General features: G+C 40.8%; 1 protein-coding gene across 5 annotated transcripts in view; it reads right to left on the reverse strand.

Moving 5' to 3' along the window:
• OSTN (osteocrin) overlaps positions 1-22,174 on the reverse strand; it is a 45,913-nt gene extending 23,739 nt beyond the window's left edge. Inside the window, exons 1-2 of one of the 5 annotated variants that reach the window (XM_085513602.1) lie at positions 22,007-22,174; positions 21,678-21,760 (exon numbers count right to left, since the gene is read on the reverse strand). The gene's annotated coding sequence lies outside the window, so the exon portion shown is untranslated. Of the gene's footprint in view, positions 1-18,295; positions 18,428-18,460; positions 18,491-21,677; positions 21,761-22,006 lie in introns of those variants that run through there. The other 4 variants (XM_015871929.3, XM_085513603.1, XM_085513601.1 and 1 more) reach the window with 4 other exon arrangements.
• Between the last annotated feature and the right edge of the window lie 369 nt (positions 22,175-22,543).

Below are 22,543 nucleotides of genomic sequence, written 5' to 3' on the forward strand. Positions count from 1 at the left end.
TGCCAGGGTGCGATCCTGCCTTACAGCGAGTCCTCTGCAAATTCCAAAGCTGGTGCAAGACCCAGCTGCATGATGTGTGGCAGGTGAGATGCTGGTAGGATGAAGGCTGAATTCAAGCCAGTATCCCCAAACAGAAAATAGAGCCACAAAAAGGAAGCACACATAGGGTTTGTCTATCAGGTTTGCCTATCGGGATGCTGATCTAATACAACAACAGAAGTATGCAGTCACCACTTGTGGGGCTGCTGAAACCAAGCACTCCTGCTGCTTCTGAGAGCTTACTAGGTACGTATAAACTTGGAAGATTGCAATATTGCAGCAATTTAACAAAGTGCTAGAACCCCCTCTGAAATGTTTATGAGGTGAAAATAAACAATCTCTCATTCGCCTCTGCAAAACCAACTGACATTTTCCAATTTATGAGGCTTCCCATCTCACAGCATCTATTATTTTGCATGAAGATTTTAATTTAAAAACTGCCTTTCTGAGTCGCATTGGGATGGGAAGGCTGCTGGGATTCTGGGCTGACATCCCAGGAACCGCAGTAGATTGCCTGGTATTCACAGTCAAGTTTTCTAATAAGGCAGTGCACATTTCCAAAATGTCACTGCACAAATGGCCATTGGTGAAGTTATTTTAAGGCACTGGTTCAGGAAGGCACTTAGACTTGTTGTGCCTGTTCCTGAATCTACAGACGTGCATTCCTTGGACTTTCTTAAGACCCTGCTGTGAAGAGAGACTTTAATGGCAAAGACAGATCCAGGATTACTTACTGGAAGAGATTTTTATCACTTGATGTTCTCCTCTTTATACTTGAGTCAATTAGGAAAAAAAAAAAAAAAAAAAGAAAGAAAAAAAAAATTAATGAAAAATTAATTTAAAAAAATCACTGAAGCCCAAGGAGGTAGTTCTGGTTAAAAGCAGGCTGAAGCCTGAATTCAGCCATATAAAGCAGCTTCTGTCTTACACCAGTAGTATTTTCCACTGCTAACCCACACTAGGGTAGAGAGCTAGAAAGAAACAGACAGGTAGACTGCTATCTGTGAAAGCTCCTTCATCTGCCTGTAAAACATCAGGTACCCAGAGATGGCTTTGAGGCAGACCAATTCCAAGCATACACAGCCAGCCTGGTGAGAGTCATGGACATAGTTTATCCTATGGAAATGACTACCGGATGTGCACACATTGGAAAATGAAGACCTGTGTCAATCCTATACTCAAAAACTAAGTGTGCATGGTCACAACTGGCACTGAAAGGATGCAGCAGAAGATGCAGCAGAACTCCTTCAAGATCACTCTCACACCCTTGCACATTTCTTTTGGAATGATTTATTTTCTCCTTATTTATCCTATATAAGCTGAACTTCCTGTCCCCACTTACCCCTGCTTCTACTGCAAGTCAGTGAAATGTGTTGTTCTTCTGCCGTCCCCCCAAAAAACGTAACAGAAAGAATCTGGATAGTGGACAGTTTCACACTGCAAAAATGACAGAGTGAAGGAGGAAACAGTAGCTTCAGAGAATGGATAAAGGGAGATATTGGGACTATTTTAATTCCTTTCCTAACAGACTCTTCCCTCCTTCCATTATTTTCTCTCCTTTTACGTTGGGAAAAACATGCTGTCTAAAGGAACAATGGCATATGGCACAACTCTGAATTCCCTTTTACCAGCAGGCCTGGAACGAAGTGTCCCACTGAAAGCTGACTCTCTTAGGAACTTCTGAGAATCCCATTTCTAGCAAAGATATCCACTACCTTTACAGATGGAAACGTTAAACTGACTCAGCAAAGGAGCTATTAATCTGGAACAGGTTTAACAAAGGAACAAAGAGGAGGCATAAGAAACCCCAGCCACCACTTCTGAGGCAGAAGGGTGCCTTGCCTTCTAGCAAGGTGGTGGATGTGATGCTGCACAGCCACATCCTCCTCCATACACGTGTTGTACCTGCCTGATGACCTTATACAGGCAATCCAAGTGCCACAGAAATCACCAGCACCCTTTCATGTAGAACTATCTGGAAAAAGGAATTTCTGATCTCTGAGAAATTCCAGCATTTTCAAATTTGTTTTTCTTCCAGATATGAACAAGAAGCCAGAATTCCACAGGCTGTGTGGAACAGACCTCTCAGAGAAAAAGGAGGGGAAGAAATGGAGGTTAAGAAACTTTATTCCAGGAGGAATAAAAATCTTGTTGATATTTTCTTGATAAGCTTCAACGGGGGCCAAAACAGGCCCACAAAGTCTGCAGGTTGGGATTCTGGGAGAAATGCATGAAAAAGAAGAAAACAACTGATGATCTGCAAAGGTCGATAATCAGAAGCACTACAATTGATAGGTGATTTTCAAACTACCCCTGGCCATACAATGCAAACAATTCACATATTTTCAATATTTGCAACTACACCATACACTAAGGGTCCAGCAAAGCATTTAAATATGGTTTTCAATTTCAGCACATGTAACCCCACTGAAACATGTACAGTCATAGAAGCACAGATTCACAGGGGTTGGAAGGGACCTCCAGAGATCATCGAGTCCAATCCCCCTGCCAAAGCAGGTTCCCTGCACCAGGTCACACAAGTAGGCATTCAGGCGGGTCTTGAATATCTCCAGAGAAGGAGACTCCACAACCCCCCTTGGCAGCCTGTTCCAGTGCTCCATCACCCTCACTGTAAAGAAGTTCTTGCGCACATTCATGCAGAACTTTCTACGCTCCAGTTTCTGTCTGTTTCTTCTTGTCCTGCCTCCTAGACTAATTCTCATTTATTCTTAATCCTAGAACATTATTTTTTACACCTTATGCAACAGTGTACTGATTTCTAAGCAAGTCTCACTCTCAGTTCCAGTCACTGTTGAGTCTGCTATTTCATATTTTAACCAAAATCTGCTGATCCTTGGTATCTAAAGTCAGCCCTTTGAAGTCATGTCAGTAAAATGGAGTAAGATTTCAGTAAAGCTGAACATTCATAGTTTCTTTTAATACTGCTGAGCATCTGCTTCATTCCCTTTAACCCAACCCACGACACCTTGAGACGTTCATAGAGATAACAATACACATATTTATGATAACACTGTCTCCTATTTGAAGTCTCTTTTCTAGCATGTGAATACGTTTGAACTGCTCAAAGGACACTTAAAACTCCTAATGTGAGAAAAAATATGCTTTATGCAATGATTTAGAAAAGTAAGATAATAGCGAGAAGGCAGTTTGCCACTGATAATATGCCCCCCAGGTGTTTAGTGATGATAATGACAAATTTTGGATGAAGACAACACAATGGGGCACCTGACCAGAAAAGAGGCAGATAAAATTAAGTGTCAGTAAATATGAAGTGGTTCATGGAGGAACAAACAACTTTAAATATTTCTATTTGCCTACATAGTAAAGGGTTCTGAGCTGACTGTTACGACTCTGAAATGAAGACTGAGATGGGGTTTGGCAGACACTCATCTTTTAAATGATTGCTTCCAATGTAACAGCTCAGGACCTTCAATTGAAAATGACAGGAAATAGGCTTGAAATACAGAAAGGAGCTCTCTTAAACCACTGGGTATTTAAGCAGTGGAACTCCTCACCATATTATAGATGCCAAAAGCTTACACAGATTCAAAAACAAAGTCACCAAAGGAAAATCCCTCAAAGACTATTAAGTACAAAATATTGTGTCTGGTTCTAAAATCCCTCAGCCACAAACTGTTGGAGGCTGTGAGAATATATGAAGGAAGTGTCAAAAATGCTTGCATACTGGCCACTGTCAGAATGACTATCCCGAGCTAGACAGACGGCTGGTCTGACCTGGTATGACTGCTCCTGCATTTTTATATTGCATTTTTCTGTTTTCTTGTTTTCAGAATTGGCTTAAACATATTAACTGAAACGATCGTTACATTTACATTTACCATAGTGTGTCTGACACGTGGAAAAGTTGGCACAGAAAATTTCAGCCCAAAGCCTTCAAAACTTAGTAAATTTATGACCAACCAGACAAAGGTAAATGTTAAATGTTTTCAACTTCAATAAAAGAGATATTTATCAAACCCTACCTTTAATTCAAATAATATACTTGGTACATAGCAGCAATGTAGGGTAAATATGCAATAGAGTGACAATATAATTATCCCTAAAGTGAGCTTCGTATACTCAAGAAATTCACAGTTAATCTTAAAGTTCAAAGAAACCCAAATATGCTGAGATATAAAAACACATACATATTATGCATCCAGACATAGTGTGGTAACATTTGCAACGTTTCCCACAGTCTAAAAGACTCTAGTGGTTTTAGAGATATTCTTTGCAGTTAAAATACAGAATACTAGTAAACCTGATAATATTCATCAGTTTGGATGGAATTTCTTGTGTGCACATATATGCTACGTCTTTGTTTGAGAGGCCAGCATCTATTAAATTTAACTGCTTCCCTTGTGGACTTAAATCAAGGGTGGATAATAAACTAATACATTACTATATATAGTCTGTTTATAAGTAATTCTTGTTTAGCTGTTGCATCTTTTCCACATAGTTCAGAATAGAAGCTGCCCTTGTTCTCTAGCGCAACCTTTACCATAAAAGCAACAGAAGAAAGTAATTACATTTAACTGGCACTGCCCTTTTTAATGGTTTACAAATATCCTGGTGCCAGCCTATGCTCAACACAAAAGGAAAGGTTAAACACATTAAACATTTGAAGCTCAACAGAGAGAAATACTGGAAAGTATATGATAACTACAGACAAGCTCAGAAGAAATGGAAACACTAATGATGGAACGGTATTGTTTAGTATAACACTGGCAGAACGATACTTTAAAAGCATAGGGAAAACGATGTTGGAAACATTTCTTAATGGGGAGACCTAACAGGCTGTGGAATAATCACCCAAGAGAGATGGAGGAAGCCCTTTTGACTGAGTCATTTCTTTCTGGACTCAGCAAAGTGTTAAGAACACTACAGGGAAAAAATGTACCAGTAGATGGGAAGGCTACCAGGTCTACAGCTCAAAACACCAATGCATTTTTGTTCTCAGCAGTAGCAGTCGTGTACATAACAAAACCAAATTAAACAAAAAACTTTTCAGTGGTGAGTGGGGATTGACTTGTGTAGCCTCTTGCATCTCATTTTTGATTTCAATATATTTACATATATTTATGGATATTCCCTAAATTGCATTTCTAAAACAGATGTTTTCCCCTTGTGCGTGCCTAGATCAGCAGTCACTGCCTTTTTTCATCCAATGCTGTATGGTGAGAATGGCTGCAGCTTTATTGGAAACCTGTCCTGTCCAGGGCCTTGCCAAGCGTGACTAGTTTAATGTGACAGATTATAAAAGAAAAGAAGAGTGAAAAAAAGAGGAATAATGAGTGCCAGGGAAAGATTAGATTCTCCACACATTTCTGCATTTATTGACCTTTTCTCCTTCGATATACCATTAGTTAAACAGATTTACAGCTCAACGTGGCAGGCAAGCTGTCAGGTGTACTATTTAGGTCATTGATGATGTTATGAACTCTACTGGAAACTGATTTCATTAAATGGAAGTATGTGACTTGACATTTGATACAGCAAACATCTGACATTTTAACTGGTACTTCTACAATTGGTAATTGGTAATTATTGAAATCTTGCTAATAGTTTTGCATGGACTTAAAAATTAAAATAGCTCTGAGAAAACCTCATGTTGGGCACCAACAGTATATAGCATCCATGCTGAAAAGTCATTGCATGCGAGCACACTTCAGTGTCAGTGTATATAAATCCATAGATCAGTCTGCAGAGAAACAACACTTAATCCTGAATTTCCTGAAGCTTCATTTGGATGGTTTCCTTTCAGCAATCTCTACATCACATCTTGGGTCATAAATCAGACTGAAGTTGCATTTTATTCATTAATAAAAATACTATCTCTTGGATTTGACTCAAGGAGGAAGTAAAGAACCTATCTGCAGCCAGCCAGTAGAACCATGGCTTAAAGTGCAGGACACCACTCAGAGCAAGACTCTACCTGCATTATCACCAGCTCATAAGCAGTATGATCTCATGCAACTGTCTATAACAGCAGAAGTAAAACTTCAGGTTTATATTTCAGAAGCAAAAGAAATACTTCAATGAAAGCAATGAAGAAACAGAAGCCATACCCAGATTCTCACCCGTGTGTCTACTTGTTACATTAATCAAAACATCATAATTCCAACCTTACACAAGATCTCCACTACAGGAGCTGATTTGGAGCTTGGTGACAGTTCAATTGTAACATTCAAGATGCTCACTTTTTCTAAATACTTTCAGGCTACAGTCTTTTAAGAAACTCTTCACCACCTGGTAATGTTTTATTAACAGAAGAGGAAGAAAATGATTTTCATGCTTGTTCACGACATAAATCCAGCATTCAGTGTCCTGACCTCAATGCAAACAGGGAATAACGTCATGAGAATCTATACAGCAAGTTTCACTGATGTTCAGATAACATATGTGAGGTCAGGCTGCACAGTTTATGTCAGCCAGATACAAAGACTTTGGAGGATGCAAGTGACTGACAATCTTCAAAGAGTTAAAAGCAATGACTGGCACTAGCTCTGCACTTTAGTTTGTGGAACTTTAATCTCACAGCCTTGAAACGTGTCCTGTTGCCTGTGTTAAGGACGGCCAGAAAAGCCAAGCCTAAATTCTAGGACTCCTGTTGCTGATGACAGTTCCATGCAGCTCTTGTTTTCCTCACGCTGCAAGACCTGGCTGGTTTTGGCACATCCTGTCTAACTGCTGCTGAGTGATAAGGAAATATTTGCCTTGAGCCGGAGCACTAAACACCTCCTCTGTGGTTAGAAGAGATGTGGCTTTCTCCACAGTGGAGTGGTGATTAGATTGCACCGTTACCTCCATTTTCCACCTTTGCTGCATTAATTGCTTTCCCTTGTGCCCCTCACTGAACAAACGAGCTAAGGAAATATTCTAAGAACAGCAAGGATTTTTTAATACAGTGAAATGTGAGTGTGCTGACTTTTGGAAAAGGGGTTGGCTCTGCAGAAGTGTGAGAGGAGGAAGTCGCTATTTGACCCTCAAGCAAGAAATTAATTGCCGTGATTCTGGTCCCTCTTTGCCACGTGTACAGTTGGCAAACCTTGGCTCATTCCCATCATCTGCGGAGGGGGAGTGGGGGGGTGGAAATCAGTATTTTATTCCAGGTTTGTTGATGTCCTATACTTCACACTAGCATTGCTGAACTTCACAGGAATACTATCTACAGTGCAGAATATATCCCTCTGCCCTCACTAAAGGGTCAGTGCTTCAAGGGACAGCAGAGATTTAATTTCTCTGTGTAGAAAGCTGAAGGTGACAAATCAATCTTGCCTTCACAGCAGATGTAAAAGAGCATCAGTTCTACCTTGGTGGCAGAGGAATAAAGATGGTGTGTAGTATCATACCTGACTGTCAGTCTATGCTTATATATAGCCACATGTACCCTGGGAAAGCCTTAACACCTGAAGTGATGCATCAGCAAGTACATCATCCTGCCAGCACTCCTGTAGCAGTTGACATAGGCACCTAACCTTCATTAACAGCATATAATTAGGGCGTTCTAATCACCTCCAGAGGTCAGTACCAAGCTCTCCTGCATCTCCTCTAGGTTCAAGGCAGTTCTCCCACTGCTCCCATGCTTCTGTGAAACAAGGTTCAGGTAGAACATTACTCTCTCTCAATTCTTTTTTTTTTTCCTGTGCTATCAAAGGACAAGGGTTTTTACAAAATGCATTTGCAGCAGTTTCAAGTAAAACACAAGATTGGATTATCACTCATGGTCCCAAATACAGGTCACAACCCTACCAGGTCAGAATGGGAAGAACCTCTCCTGAACCACAGCCTCACATTCTAAGTAAGCCTTACACAGTACAGTGGAGTCACCACAGCTTACTACAGTTAGCTAATATACAGTTGTTTCTTGTTTGTGTGCCCTTAGTTTATAACAGGATGACTTGATTCAGTTTAACCTTCCTCCATTTCAGACTAAGCTAAACTGTTATGTCCCTGCAGCCACAGGCTCAGGGCACTGAGCAGACAGTATGTGATGACGTGTTGAATTCTGGAACACAATTGCATGTCTGAACACCTACAGACAGACAATAATACATACAGGATGTGAGTGTTACATTAGAGACGTCGCCCATGTGGCAGAAAGCAAGCAGAAAGCCAGGGAAATGTCTGAAACTGGCATTCTGGCTGCCACCTCGTTCATAAGCAGCAAAGGCATGAGTTATGCTTCCTGGTTTACCAGAGCCTGTGCTACAGAAGTTCCAGGACCAGCTCCAGGATGAAAAGGTGATGTGGTGATTTACCTTCTCTGTCTGGCAAAGGAACGGTATGTTCTTACTGATGATGGAGACAAGGCCCCCAAAGAAATGAAAGAAACACTGCATTCCCTTTCTTTAGGATAGAAGCAGCCAGTCTGCATGAGTCACCGGGATCCAGAAGAAATAGCATGGCATTCAAGTTAGGCAGCAGTTCTGCTAACTACAGCACCCACAAAACAGAAGAACTGAGCTGCACTTATCTTTTTACGATACCACATGTGCTTTCCAATGGATAACCCTTCTGCCATACCCACATGTTAGAGATGCAGAAGACCTCTGATTTAAGGTTACTGCTCTAAGTCCAAATGCCACGCAACTTTGAATTTGCTCAGATCTTCAGCCAGTGTGAATCAGCATAGCTCTACTGAAGTCTGACTCATCAACACTGTGTTTGTTACCTTCAAAAGAAAGCCAGTGGCAGAAAAATACATATTTTTAAAGTTTTTAACAAATATAAATAAATTATTTGAAATGGATTGCTAAATATCTTCGTTGGTACAAAACCAAGTAGTTTTAACTGATGTTATACAAAGAAATGGTGGGGTTTGGGGATAAACTGTAATGGTTCCATATTGGTCATTTTATGACACTGTACAGAGATAAAAGAAGAATGTTCTAAGATGTAATGGTGCTGAGGCTAATATAAAGAATGAGTCCAAGAGTGAATGAATGCTTAAAGCAGTTAAAGGGAAAAATAAACTGAAAGTTGAAGTTGGAATCTGCTATGATATGCAAGAAAATTATCCCCATGATTGAAAAAGCTGACAGATTTTCAGTAGTTGAACAATTGTTACAACTTCCTCAAAGTGCAGTTTTGATGGAAAACGACTGTAAGTCCAAGTTTTGAAAATAATGCAAAGTTTCTTGGAATTATTTCAAACACCTTTTTCCTTCCTTTGCTCAGACTTACTTGTTTTATGTAAAACAGCCATAAGAACTGAAAAATTTAACCCAGCTCTCACTGTATTTCGTGCTCTTATACCACTAAAAGCAAGAGCCAAACAAACCCAACAGATTATGCCTATGGAAACCTCACAAAAAGTATCTGCTTGGATGCCAGTAAGAATCTGCTTGCATATTACATAAGGTGAAAAGAAACTGCTGAAGAATTAATAGACTTCCAGTTCATCAAGCACCAAATCTCAAGCTGATCTCCTACAGGAAGCATTTACATTTTGTTAAGCCTGCACACATTGTGTTAAGCTAAGGCAGGGGCACCCAGTATGAATACAAAGATATAGGATTCAGCAACTGCAACAGTTTCACTTAAAAGCTAATTATGACACAATAATTTTCCATACTATGGAAAATTCTCACTCTTTCTTGAAGAAGAGGGAGAAAAGAGAGCAGGAAATATCCCATTACTTCTACAAAGTGAGTTACAGCCAAGGATGAAGATGTAAACTACCTTAGGACTTGCCCAACAACATCAGACAGATGCCTGCTTATTTGGAGAAACATTCTGTGTTGCTGCCAGGCACCTCTCTACAGGAAAGGTGGCATCTGCAGGTATGCACTGTGAAAGTGATGGAAGCACTGTAAAGTCTTCCAGCACAGAGACAGGAGTACACTACCTAACATGGTAACTGAGATATGCATACATTCCTTTGGACACCCCAGCAGAAATAACAGCAGCAGTGTGTTTCTTGAATGAGGGTGGGGGAGAGGAATGCAACACCCTCCCAACCACATATACATAAGACATCTCTAAAACACAAAGTCATTCTATTAAAACTAGCATGAAGAAGCTCCAAATGTAGGTAACATCAGGATAATTTTCTAGGCAGAGTTAAGGCTTCTTTAAGATGGTTTTTGTCTGGATATCACTGAACATTCTAGAAATCTGCCAGAGCCATAAAGAGAAAATATTACTTAGAATATCAGAGAATTATCATTCTCTATGTCGCCTTCCAGAAGTTAAAGGGCTGTGATTTTATTAGAACACTGCTGTTGTCAGACCACAGAGTAATATGCTGACATTCTGAGCTGCATTTAAACCCAATATGTATTTTTAAAACTACATTTATGTTCCATCATAAACTGACAATGCACAAAACTACTGCCACCATGACGGCAACTGAACTTAAAATGGAAAAGACTCTACTGGAAGCAGTGTCATGGAAAGCCCTTTTCTATGTCAGGGGTCTGTCTAGGGCTTTGCATCAGTGCCAGTCTCTTGATTCAGAACATAACTCTCTCAAGCAGAGCAAATTGCCAGTAGAGCTTGTGGAAGATTCAGCTTTTTATCATTCTCCATTTGCAGGGACTAATGAATTTTCTAACTACAGGAAGAAGATAGACAACATCAAGGACTGTAGCGGAATTCAGCCCTTGTTCAGATTCCTTGTCAAAAAAGGAAGCACACACTGCAGTTAGTAAGGATAGTCAGACAATCTATTGGTCATGTATAGCAGTTATCCTGCCCAGGCAGCTTGTTTTTTGTTTTTTAAAATGACTTCTCTCATCAGCCTTGTCTACAGCTACCAGGACAATTTGGTGGCATGGGACCAAAAAGATGCTCAGATGGTGAGAACAGGAAAAAAGAATGGGGAAAAAATTGCTAGAAAAGAGTCTGTGCAAGTCTGAGATGACTTTGTGTTTTCAGTATTGAGCAACCATGGAGAGATTATTTTTCTTCACCACATTTTTCAGGGTCCCCTCTACATTCTCCCTCACCCATAGATTTCAAGGTATAAATTCTTGATGATATTATTTATTCAACCTGTATTAAAAGTATGAAAACTGACCCCGTAATCACACTCATTTTCCTATGTTCTCTGCAGGTACATACAAAAAAAAAATCATTTGATAGCTAAAGCAGCCTGAGCAGTTACATGCACTCAGTTGGGGGACCTTAGCAGTTAGGTCCAATACAAGTTCTCTCTCCCTCCCTCTGCATGAAATCAAGCAGACATGTGAACTCTTGAGACAAAAAACTGTCTTCTGGTTGTATAACTGGGCAACAAGATCTTGACTAAAAAGCAGAGTACTGGGACGATACCGCAACTCAAGTCAAACTGTAAATTGTTTACTTAGATGCTCAAGCCAGGGTAACAACTGTGAATGCAATAATAAAGAGCTAATATCTACTAAGGCTTCCAGGGCCTTCTTGCTTAGTCATTCATCCTTAATGTTTCTAATATGTTCCAAATGTTCCTACTGTGTATATGTTCCTCATAGAGATGTAAAAATAATTAAAATGTGGTCAGCTTTATCATATGCAGAAAGAAACACCACCACAAACTCAGAAAAGGGCTGAAAACCAGATCCAAGTACTATTTCAAAGAATTCGGAGGTGTTCTCAGGTTTGCAGTCACTCCTATGGATATTTTTGACATTTACACTTCTGTAGCCCTAACAGTTTAATTCAGTGAAAAGGATTGCTCTAGACAATGTATACACACTTAAAGCAAGATAGTCCTTGGACATCAATCTTATCCTGTTGACAGTATATTTACTAATTGCTTTACTACTTTACCTACCAATTGAGACAATCATGCTGCCCATCACAAGGCCAGAAAGATTAGAAGACCAGTGCTTTTAAAAATACATATCTTACAGCATAAGCCTGGAAAAGGAAGAAACTCCAAGAGGGACAAAAGAGCTATACATCAAATCCATGACTTAACAGAAGAACAAACAGGACACAGGAATAAATGCAATGCATTCCAAAAAAACCCATCTAATACTTCAAAAAAGAGCAATATCCTCTTCATGGCTCACTGGTACTCCCTGAGGAATTTTGGAAAACATTCTATTAAGACATGCTTTGGCTGATAATATCATAGAGCTGCTGGGATTTGATTTGATGTTTTCATTCTTTTTTTTCTGGTTTCTTGATGTTTTGATTTGTGAGAATGAACACTTGTCTCAAAAACAGGAACTTGGTTACTGAGGAATCTGTTTATTTCAGGCTCTTTTTCCTAACTTGGTATCAGTTGGAATTGCTCGCTGCTCTTGGTATTTTAGGGGCCTAATTTTAGGCCCCGGTTTTTCAGATGTTGGCCAAAAGCCCCACTCAGCATCTCTATATAGAAAAAGCATATTGGAAGATTTACTTCTATCTCTGGTAAGGATTGAAGACTTTTGAAGACATTTTTTTTCCTCTGAGTTCAAATAGCTCTACGTTTGCCACCCCTTCCCCCCCCCCCCCCCCCCCAAAATTTTTGACACAAGCTAGATTCTGAAAAGACAGTTATGCTGACAGATCTACAAGACTGAGTACCTGCAAAGGGCATGAGATGGACTTCTGGCCCTGGATTCACTTCAGGTACTTTCAAAGGAAGGGCTGCCTCAGGTTAGCTGCAGTAAACCTGACATCCACAAGCCCAGAAGGTGGGATAAGGCAATTCCATCACAGTCAGGACACAGCATCCATGTGACAGAAAGAAGAAAGAGCCAACAAAACATAAAGACAGGAGACTGAACCCAATCACCTTCTCACAGGCTTGGTACTAAGTCCACAGTTCTCTGCACCCTGATCCCCATACCACCCTGATATAAGCATAACAAGGAATTTCCCAAGGATGAGCTTGGCAGAAGGCAGTTTGCTTTTGACAGGAAGAAAACTTTTCCATTATAAGCAAATATCATCCTAGGTATCAGAGGCAAGTGTTAGGAAAAAGACACTGATGTTGGCTTTTTATCCAAAAGGCAATTCTTTAAAGAACTTTATCTCCCCAGAGTTTTGATATACTGCAAAAGGGATGTCTCCACTGCTTCATCCTTCCCACTCTGACAAGCTACAAGGCTGGCCCCAGAGCATGGCTATGATTTCCCCACTCATCCAAACACAATTTTTAAGCCCTCATGAGGCACTTTCTGACTCTTCAGACATTCCTCATGCCCCAGCAGCACTCCTTGTTGGGGGCTGGGTTTGGTTTGCACCTGCCACGTGAAAGCTGAGAGCTGCCCATAAGCATATAATCTCCTCACACAAGCAAAGAAAGAAAAGATTTGAAGAACTATTGTGCTCTAACTGATTTACCTACTGCAACTTTGCATCCTTGCTACATCCATTATGTCTCTTAGATACTATCTATCAGTTGTTTATATACCACAGTTACATTTTTTTCCCCCTCGTAAATAAGTGACACATGGACCACTGATAACTAACAAGTGCTAGGAAGGAAAACACTGAAGGCCCTGCTTACAACCAGAGGAGAAGGGGTGGTGGAGGGAATTATTTGCACAGAATTCAGGTTGGGTTTTCAAACCAGTATTTATGGGTTTGGAAAGAGCCAAGAACAAAAACTTTGAAATGGTTATTAGGGGTTTTATGGAAACTAGATGAATGGATGGCTTCAATGGGAAGCCAAATAAATATTAAAAAAGGATAATTTAGGACTGGCAGAAAACCTTGGGATCTTGAAATAATAAAGATAGAAAAAAAAATAAGAAAATAAAAGCTTTTGAAAAGTGTCACAAAGCCTCTGGAGCCCAGAACCAACACATCAGTCTTAACAGTAAACATGCTATAATTAGATCAAGGGATAACAATTGTTAGTTACTGCCTTTTCATTAATGATTATTATTAACACAAACTATGCAGTCCTGTGCATTGCACCCTAACCACAGCAATACAGTCACATTAGCCATCCAGCAAGCACGAAAAGGGCATTTCAGAGAAGAGCCAGAGTGACCCACAAATAACACAAAGTTATATCCACTGAGAAGCTCAGTAGCTTCTCCCACTTTATCTAGTAAGCCATGCACATGCATTTGAGTCTTTAGATGGTCACAGCAGTGCCTGAACTAACCACAGTAGTATCCCTGCACCACAGCAACATCCCTTCAGTGCTGACCCCGACTTAGTGGGAGCTATATCTGTGGAATGTCTTTAGCTGGACACCTCAAAACCAACCTGTGATCCATGGGGGAAATAGAAAATTCTTTGCCCTCCATCCTTTTCTTAGAAAATCAGGACACTTATCCAAAGTAGTGAGACTCCTTTGTACCTGAACACCTATAGTGTTCCATGTTCAGCAGAACACTATAGGGAATCAGCAGAGCAAGCTAAGGATGCAGGCAGAAGCTGATAGCTTTTTCCTAGCAAAACTGCACCTCTAGTTGAGTTTCAAAAGCCCTTTACAAAACCAGCACAGTAGGATAAGGTAAGCTTTATTAAGTAATTTAGTTATTTTTTATTGAATAGCTCTAAGGTGAGAGTAATAATCTATTATAAACTGCAACAAATAAGGTAAACTGAGGTAAAAGGCAGTGAAGAAATCAGCCAAAGATTGCTACTGAAGCTTTCCTTTTGGGGTAGAAGCTTTCATTACCTTTTCCTTCATTCCTTTATAAAGGCTGTGAAAATTCTCCTTAGTTTTATACTATGGGAGGATGAATAAGGCACAAGAATTCATCTAGTGATAAGGAAGCAGCTGTCAAAAAACTGCAAGAAAATACATAAAGAAAGCTCATCTGCCTTAACTGTAATTTTTAAGTAGCTGATCATAAACACACACAGAGAGAATTAAAGTCAGCTTCTACATCAGATGTAGTCAAAAGAATTAGTTATACCTGCTCTTTTCTCAAGTATCTTTCCAAAGAAGCCAACAGGACAGCTACTGATCAAGGTGCAATTAAGAGATGCAGAAAAGGGCTGGCAGGCTGCTGCCAGGGAATACCAGGAATGCACTGGGTGAAATAGCCACTTTGGAGTCATCCTCCTTGGAACAAACTTAAAGATCACAACAGCATAGAGAGCCAACATGCTAACATGTTACTCTGTTGAGCAGTCTTGCACCTTCCTTTTTGTCTGGGAGGTATCTGCTACTTGTTTGAACAGTCCATTCTGGGCACCTTTTAGAAAACCAAAAGGTGAGGGTAAATTGAACAAATCTGGAAGGGAACACAAGGCAGAGGCAAGACTGCACTGATTGTAAAGGATGCCAACAACACTGAAAAGGGATCAGATCTCTACTGCAACCAGAGCTCAAACCCTGATGGTTTCAGTGACTGAACAGCTCAGACTTGAACAAAACAGGGTGCATATGTGCAAATACACTCATAGAACACTAACCTCCAAATACTCCCAAACCCAAATGACATCAAGATTTTATTTAATTATTGTATTTTAAAACCCCTGATTTTCTTGTGGTGGGGGCCTCAGAACCATTGGAGACCTTGGGGGGTGGAGAGGTGCCAAAGGCAGTTGAGGCCTGGGAATATTTGCCAGCTGGACTGTGAGATTTATTTTTGGTTCTTAATTTTACTTTTTTTCCCCCCTGTTCTCTTTGCACATTCTGTGTCCTGGATCTCTGGGATCTGTAAATGCTCAGCCTTATAAACTGCAGACCTGGACGGTGCTGAGGTGTCATTCCCTAAAATTGAGAGGGCCAGTGCAACAGGGAGAAGCAGTTTGATGTATCAGTAGATGTATCAGGCTGCCTTTTCACAAACTGCACTAATTCTTATTGAGCTTTGAAGACTCAGTTTTGCTCTTATTTACACTTCTTCAGCTTTAACAGCTACCGCAAACTTATCCCAGGGATACAGAGTTTGGAATCTGGGATTCATTTCCTATTATAAAGAAAGAGAAAAAACACACTTTGAATCCAGCTATCTTGCAGACTGAAACTTTGTTCTGCATTTTTCCTTTCAATGCCACAGTCTCCTCCGCTCTTTCTGCCTACTTCCAATTTTCAGACAAACTGCTGAGATGCTGAAATTCAACTACGTGAATACATACTATACAAAACTATTGGAAGGACTATTGGTTCAATATCTTCCTTCTCATACCTTATGTATAAAAGCAAGTTCCTCTGGTTGCTTGACAAAGCAAGGATGACTGGAATTCTGCCCAGAAGTGGTAAGTGCCACAGAAGCCTGTCCCTGAAGCTGCTGCCCTCTATAAAGATGGATGAGAGCATCCTGAAGTCAATCCTCAGCTAAAGAGGAGCACAGAGCATGGAGAAGCCTCCATCACAAACAGCTGAAAACTCAGTTTGATGCAAAAGACACTGACCTTTCTCACCTGCAAAGAGGCAACCACATCTACCAGCTGCACAAAGAAAGAGGACTTACAAAAGTAATTTGGATCACACAGACCTTCACCACGAGGAAGGGCAGAGAAAAAAATCCTTTTAAGTAATAATTATGAGGCACTGACAGAAACAGATCTGAAAAGAATGCCAAGAGAAGGAAGAGGACACTAAGGATTCTAACAGGCAGGAGTCACAGCAAGTATTGGGAGAAACTGAGACTGAAGGCGAGGAACTCCTAAAGGGAAAAATGGCTCATTAATATGAGCCATTTCACAAGGGACTGAAAGCAAACTCACAGCTCTTACCACTCTCAGATCAAGGCACTACATACTATATGTGGGCAGCCTGAAAATACCTCCAATCTGCAGCTCTTGCAGAAGACAGTATGTAGCCACTTTGTGATTTATTACCTACCATGTTTCTTAACATCTTTTCCTCATGAGTCAGCTCCTGCAATACCTGAAGCAAAACAGATCCACAGCTCAGATACACGCGAGCTTGTCCTGTGCATCAGTTTTACCTTTAGTAGCTCAGAACCAGGTAGGTTTTCACAATCCTGCTACAGAGCAGACAGGTAAAGACATGGGGAGGCAAATTCTAGATGAGAACTGCACAGTTTACATCTTTATCCCCTTCATCCTCACTGCATTTTCTGATCCCTTAACTGCACACATGAAGCAAAACACCACTTGGAATGCGTGATCCTCTCGAGATTTTGCTGCCTTCTTCAGCCTAGTGAAGATGCTCTTCCTTCTGCCTTATTGACAGCACCCTCATTACCACACTTCAGTCGTTTCTTCCAGAAAGGACAAAAGCTCTCATCTGGAGGCACTACGAACATCAAACAAGGAACAGCTTGCACAAACAAAAGCAGAAGCATGCTACATATCTGCTGTCCAAATTATTTGGCAAGTAATAAGTATACTAGAAAAGAACAGATAAATGAGAGGGAAAAAATAGAGAAGTTATTTCCTTACAAATATTATTCTTAACTATCCTGACTCATTTTCCTCAGAATACTTTGACTGGAACACAGTACTGCAATTCTTTGGAACTTCTTTTTTTGAACTGCTCTTCACATACAACTTTTGTCAGAATTCATTTTACTGGAACAGAGGAGGACAGGAATTGCATTCACCCATTTCAAAAGCAAGTAGCAAACTTCTTGTTTGCTCACTGTTCATCTTTTGTGCTCCCGCACTGTTTTAGACTTCTTTGCTGTAACATATTTCTGTCCATGCTGAAATCCTAAACAGCAGCCACAGAGTAAGACCCAAAATGCCCTAAACAAGGATAATTAGAGCATAAATAAATAAATAAAACATAGCAAAAGTTGCTCTCTTACCACCGAATACAAGAAAAACTCCAAACAAGGCCCTTCCTTTCCCACCACTAATTCTCCTTTCTCCCTCTACCCTCTCCCCCCCCAAACTATACATTATTTCTGTACACAGTTCAATTTTCAGAGGCTTTTAGATTATCTGTCTGGGTCACACATCCATGGATGACACACCTAATCCATACTGTATGCCTGCTCAGAGCAAAGCTCCTAATGGCAAAGTTAGTTAAGCACACAAGCTGCGTTCAGATATTAAGGCTCAATCAGTAGCTAATACACCCTATGTGCTGCCACTGCTTAGAAAAAAGATTTCCCTACCATCTACTGAGTCTCTTTCTTTTCCTCTCCTGAGATCTGATGTCAGACAAAGGGAGATTAGAGCTTTTCTCTCTACCAGTGGGTCAGTTTCATTCTGTTACATTAATGGGAATTGCAGGTGAGCTTCAGCCCAAACGCTAATTTCTTCAAACAGCAGAGAAAAGGCTACATGCACTTGGGGAGGAAGAATATACATCCGACTGTACAATCTCAGCTTTCAAGGGGAAATGTGCAGCGGAAAAGAGGAGAAATGACAGGGGAAATTAAATTAAAATGAAAGAAAAAGAATATTAGTAACAGAAGGGAACTTCTACCTGTGGCGCAGGCCAAAACGCTTTCAAGATGCTCAGAGAGAACACACGGGTTTGCAGGAAGCCCAGCAGACTATCCAAATGCAATGATGATAATTCAGAGGGTTCTGGAGAAATTGTTCTATTGCTACAGCCTCAGAGAGCCTAGCTGCTGAGTACAGCTCTCACCTTGGTGACTCTCTTGTCCCTTGCTTCTCTGGGTTAGCAGGAGCTCACCCACAGAGTTTGCAGGACAGCCCTACAGGCATTCCTGCAGTATCTCAGCTCCCTGCCAAATGGTCTGGTACATGCTCAAGGGCACAGTGAATGAAGCAGAGCAGCACTCTGAACAACATAGCTTCTTGATACTCAGTGCACTGTCACATCTGTATTTGAGTAAGATTTTCATAGGTGTTGTATAGCGAGAACATGGGATGCTGTTTCTACTTACAGCTCAAGTTGTTTGATTGGATCTACAGAACTATCCTCAAGCCCAGTCAGACCTGCAATAGCCTCTCAGGGGATAGGCATTGTGTACAGGTTGCCATCTCCAGAGCAGGCTGCCTGGAAACCACACATCTCCCATTTTTATCCTCCTCATCCTTCCCTTGTCCCATCCTGGCTATCTGACTTCCCCCTTTGGTCACAGCAGTGTTATTTGTCATAGCACTACAGAGAACACAAGACAGCAAAACCCAACTTGTTAACCACCTTTCAGCACTAACAGAGTTATCAATCCCCAATGACCTACACTGCAGGGATCTCAAATATGCTTACCTCTGGAATGACGTTGCTCTATGCCTTCTCAGAACCTTACCTTTACCTAGTCTCTGGCCCAACCCTTCTTCATCACAAGGTCAGTCTTGTCACCCAGACTGTTCAGCTCTTTACCTATTTGCTGTCTCAGAAAGTTTTATCAAATCTCCTCTGCTCCTAGACTCCTTTTTGAAATGCCTTTTTTCACTGTTCTTTCCTTTGTCACCAATCCCTTGTCCAAAACAGTCCCAGTTTGCACTGAAATCACTTTCAGAGCCTTTCTGCTATCCACCTTCCCTTTCCAGGTATCCTGCTAGTACCTTGTAGAATGGCATCCCTGTCTCTACAGGTCACCTGCCTGTAACACCTGGATTGTATTTGTATTGACAGAGTACAGCTTCTCTATGATCACTAATCTTTGAACATTCAAGGTTTCATATAAACATTCCAGTTCATTTAAAAATGGAATACTACTTTAAAAATAAATAAATAATAGCCACGTATAAATGACAGAAAAAAAACTTCCTTTCCCATTTCTTCCTTTAAGTTCATGGAAGTTGCAAGGTTTCTGATATGAACAACAGCCCTTTGAGTAAAACTTGGCAGGTTTCACACCACTCATTTCTCTTAAGGCCAGCGCAGGACTGCATGACATTAACAGCTTCCAGCCATACTATCGACAGGAGGAAAATAATTCCTTCTGCTAGCAATGACCTTCTAGCTAGTGTGCTAACAAAGCATACTAAGTGCTCACAGTCTTTCTGTGTATCATTGATTTTCCCAAATCATTGTCGGGATTTCTGGTAATAGGTTCATTAGTCTCACAACAAAGAGATGATAAAGGTATCTGCTCAGAAGTAACCATGAGGAACTGTAAAGCTCTCAAGGACATGAAAATGGGATGATTTAAACAGTAGACTGAATGGTGCGCAAGTTGTACTGCACAGCATTGCTCTTCTCTCTGTGCTGTTATAAGCTGGGACACAGTCAGGCTCACTCTGATCACACACAGCTGAGCAGATCCCAGACTAATCATGGATTCTGCCCATCTCTCTTCTGCCAACTCGCCAGTCTTTGTACTGTCTACAGCTACTATTTGACCACGTTTGTGATGTTTGTAAACTTTGTCATTCACCCACATGAATGTCATTCATTCAAGCAAAGTCTCAGCAGCACAGAGTACAGGGGTAGGATTACCTCCCTCACTCTGCTGATCTTGCTTTTTTTGATGCAGCTCAGGATCTGAGCACATCACTGGCTCATGTCCAGCTTATCATCCACCAGTATCCCAAGACCTTTTCAAGAAACCTGCTGCCTATTACATCCCCCAACTTGTACTGATAAGGGGGGTTGCCACAACCCACGTGCAAGACCTTACACTTGGATTTGCTGAACCTCACGATGTTCACCTGGGCCTGCTGCTCAAACCTGTTTAGGTCTCTCTAAGCAGCATCCCAACCATCTGCTGTATAGACTGCACCACACAGCTTAGTTTCATCAGCAAACTCGCTGACTGTGTACTTGATCCCACTGTCAACATCACTGATGAAGATATTAAAGAACACTGACCCCAGCACTGATCTGAGGGACACCACTTGCCACTGATCCCCACCTGGACATTGAGCCATTGATGACTACTCTCTGGTTATGATCTAACAACCAGTTCCTAGTCCAAACAGTCCACGCACCAAATCCATGTTTCCAATGTGGAGAGAACAATGTCATGGGGACCATGTCAGAGGCCTTACTAAAGTCCAGATAGATGACCTCAGGGGCTCTACCCTTGTTCACTGTCACAGTTACACCATCATAAAAAGCAACAAGGTTGGTCTGGCAGGATTGTCTAATACTTAGAACTTGTATGGCACCAACCACATCCATACATGCTTTATTTCTTGCATATCGCATGTTTTGTTCCCCAATATCTATGTCCTTCTGAAATGTGAGGTTTCAAAAGTGGTGGGTTCCTTCCCCCCCCCCCCCCCATTTCTCTTACATGACAGCATAAAACAGAAATCACAACAAACTGCATGGTTTATCTCAATCCACAAGAGCCAGGAGTATGTCTAGAGTATAATGTCCCAAGTTCAAGAGATTCAGTAGTAGTGAGACCATCTGTGCTGTTCTCTTCTCATGACATTTTTAATATTTTGATGATGCTACACCTGCAGGCTGAAATGATCAGACCTCATGATCAGAGAGAAGCAGTTTTAACATTATTGAGCAATCTTTTCTGGCTTGGTTTTTCTGTTTGTAGTATCACTAAGGAAACTAAACTTGAGATTGGTGATCTTTATTCAGCATGTGCCTTCCACAGATATGATCTCAGCTAATGCATATCACTTAAGTCCAGGTCATTCTTTCCTATTCAAATACCCACGTAACCAGGTAGAACTGAAAGTAAACAGCTATCACTATCACTCTGATTAGATTTTTATTCCCAGTACATAATAAGCTATAGTTACCTCTAATGGCAGGCTGCCCAGCTTTAGAACTATAGTACCTATGATGCTCAAAAGTAAGCGCTGTGTATTTTCTCTCAAGATAACAAATCACACTTAACTCTCACTTTAATGTCTTGTAGCACTTTATAACAATGGGATATAACTACCTGTGGGAAACAGAGTCAGAGGAATATGATGCAACTCACCTACAGTCATGCATCTGGTCTGGAGCAGTCACCAAGGATACAGTTCAGAGTCTCAATCCAGTGCTTTCTTCAGGTGAAACAGTCTGTGAAACATACCAGGTAAGATAAAACTCATCACAGATTCTGCTTTAAAGCCAAGCTCTACCCTACCCTTCTGCAGCCAGTGCAGAACCTCAAGTACTATGCCAGCATTCCTCTCCTTCACTTGGTAATGAAAAATAACATCCAGGTGTACTCCTTTATCAGATGATCTGTATTTCTCTAATTGCTTAAAAATATAGTAGTTTTTAAATTATCATTCATTTAAACAGCTACTGAAAGCATCCAACCTGTTTCTGCTGAGGACAACACCAGATTTTTCTTTTTCAGCTGGTCTGGCAAGCACTTGCACCACTTATCAGATACCACAGCCAAACAAGTACATCAAATCTGTGTCCTTCCATGGTTCTCAGGAGGCATACGACCGTTTTCACAACACTGATGTTGACTATATCCCCACAGTTACTTCTGGTTTACTTGACAGTACTCTGACACTTTCAGGCAGTATTAAATACCTCCCAGAATTGGGCCAGTAGCCAGGGCACAGATTTGGCACATGATAAATATTAAGCACAGTATCTCCTTGTTACCACAGCAACTTGAAAAACACAGCAAAAACAGTCCATACCCCTACAGAATTCCTGAGGATGAACAGACATATACTTTTGAAACATTGAAACAAATATGATGATGCTCCTGAATTGCAAATAAATTCTACTTCACACAGACATGACCGTCAGAAAGCCAGATGGCGTCTATTGATATTGAAACTTCCTATAATCCCCTAAAATCCACTGGATAACATACAGGGAACTGATTGTACCAAA

The sequence above is a fragment of the Coturnix japonica genome, chromosome 12, assembly GCF_054131305.1.
Source record: "Coturnix japonica strain WE chromosome 12, WE-NBRP24, whole genome shotgun sequence".
Taxonomy (NCBI): domain Eukaryota; kingdom Metazoa; phylum Chordata; class Aves; order Galliformes; family Phasianidae; genus Coturnix; species Coturnix japonica.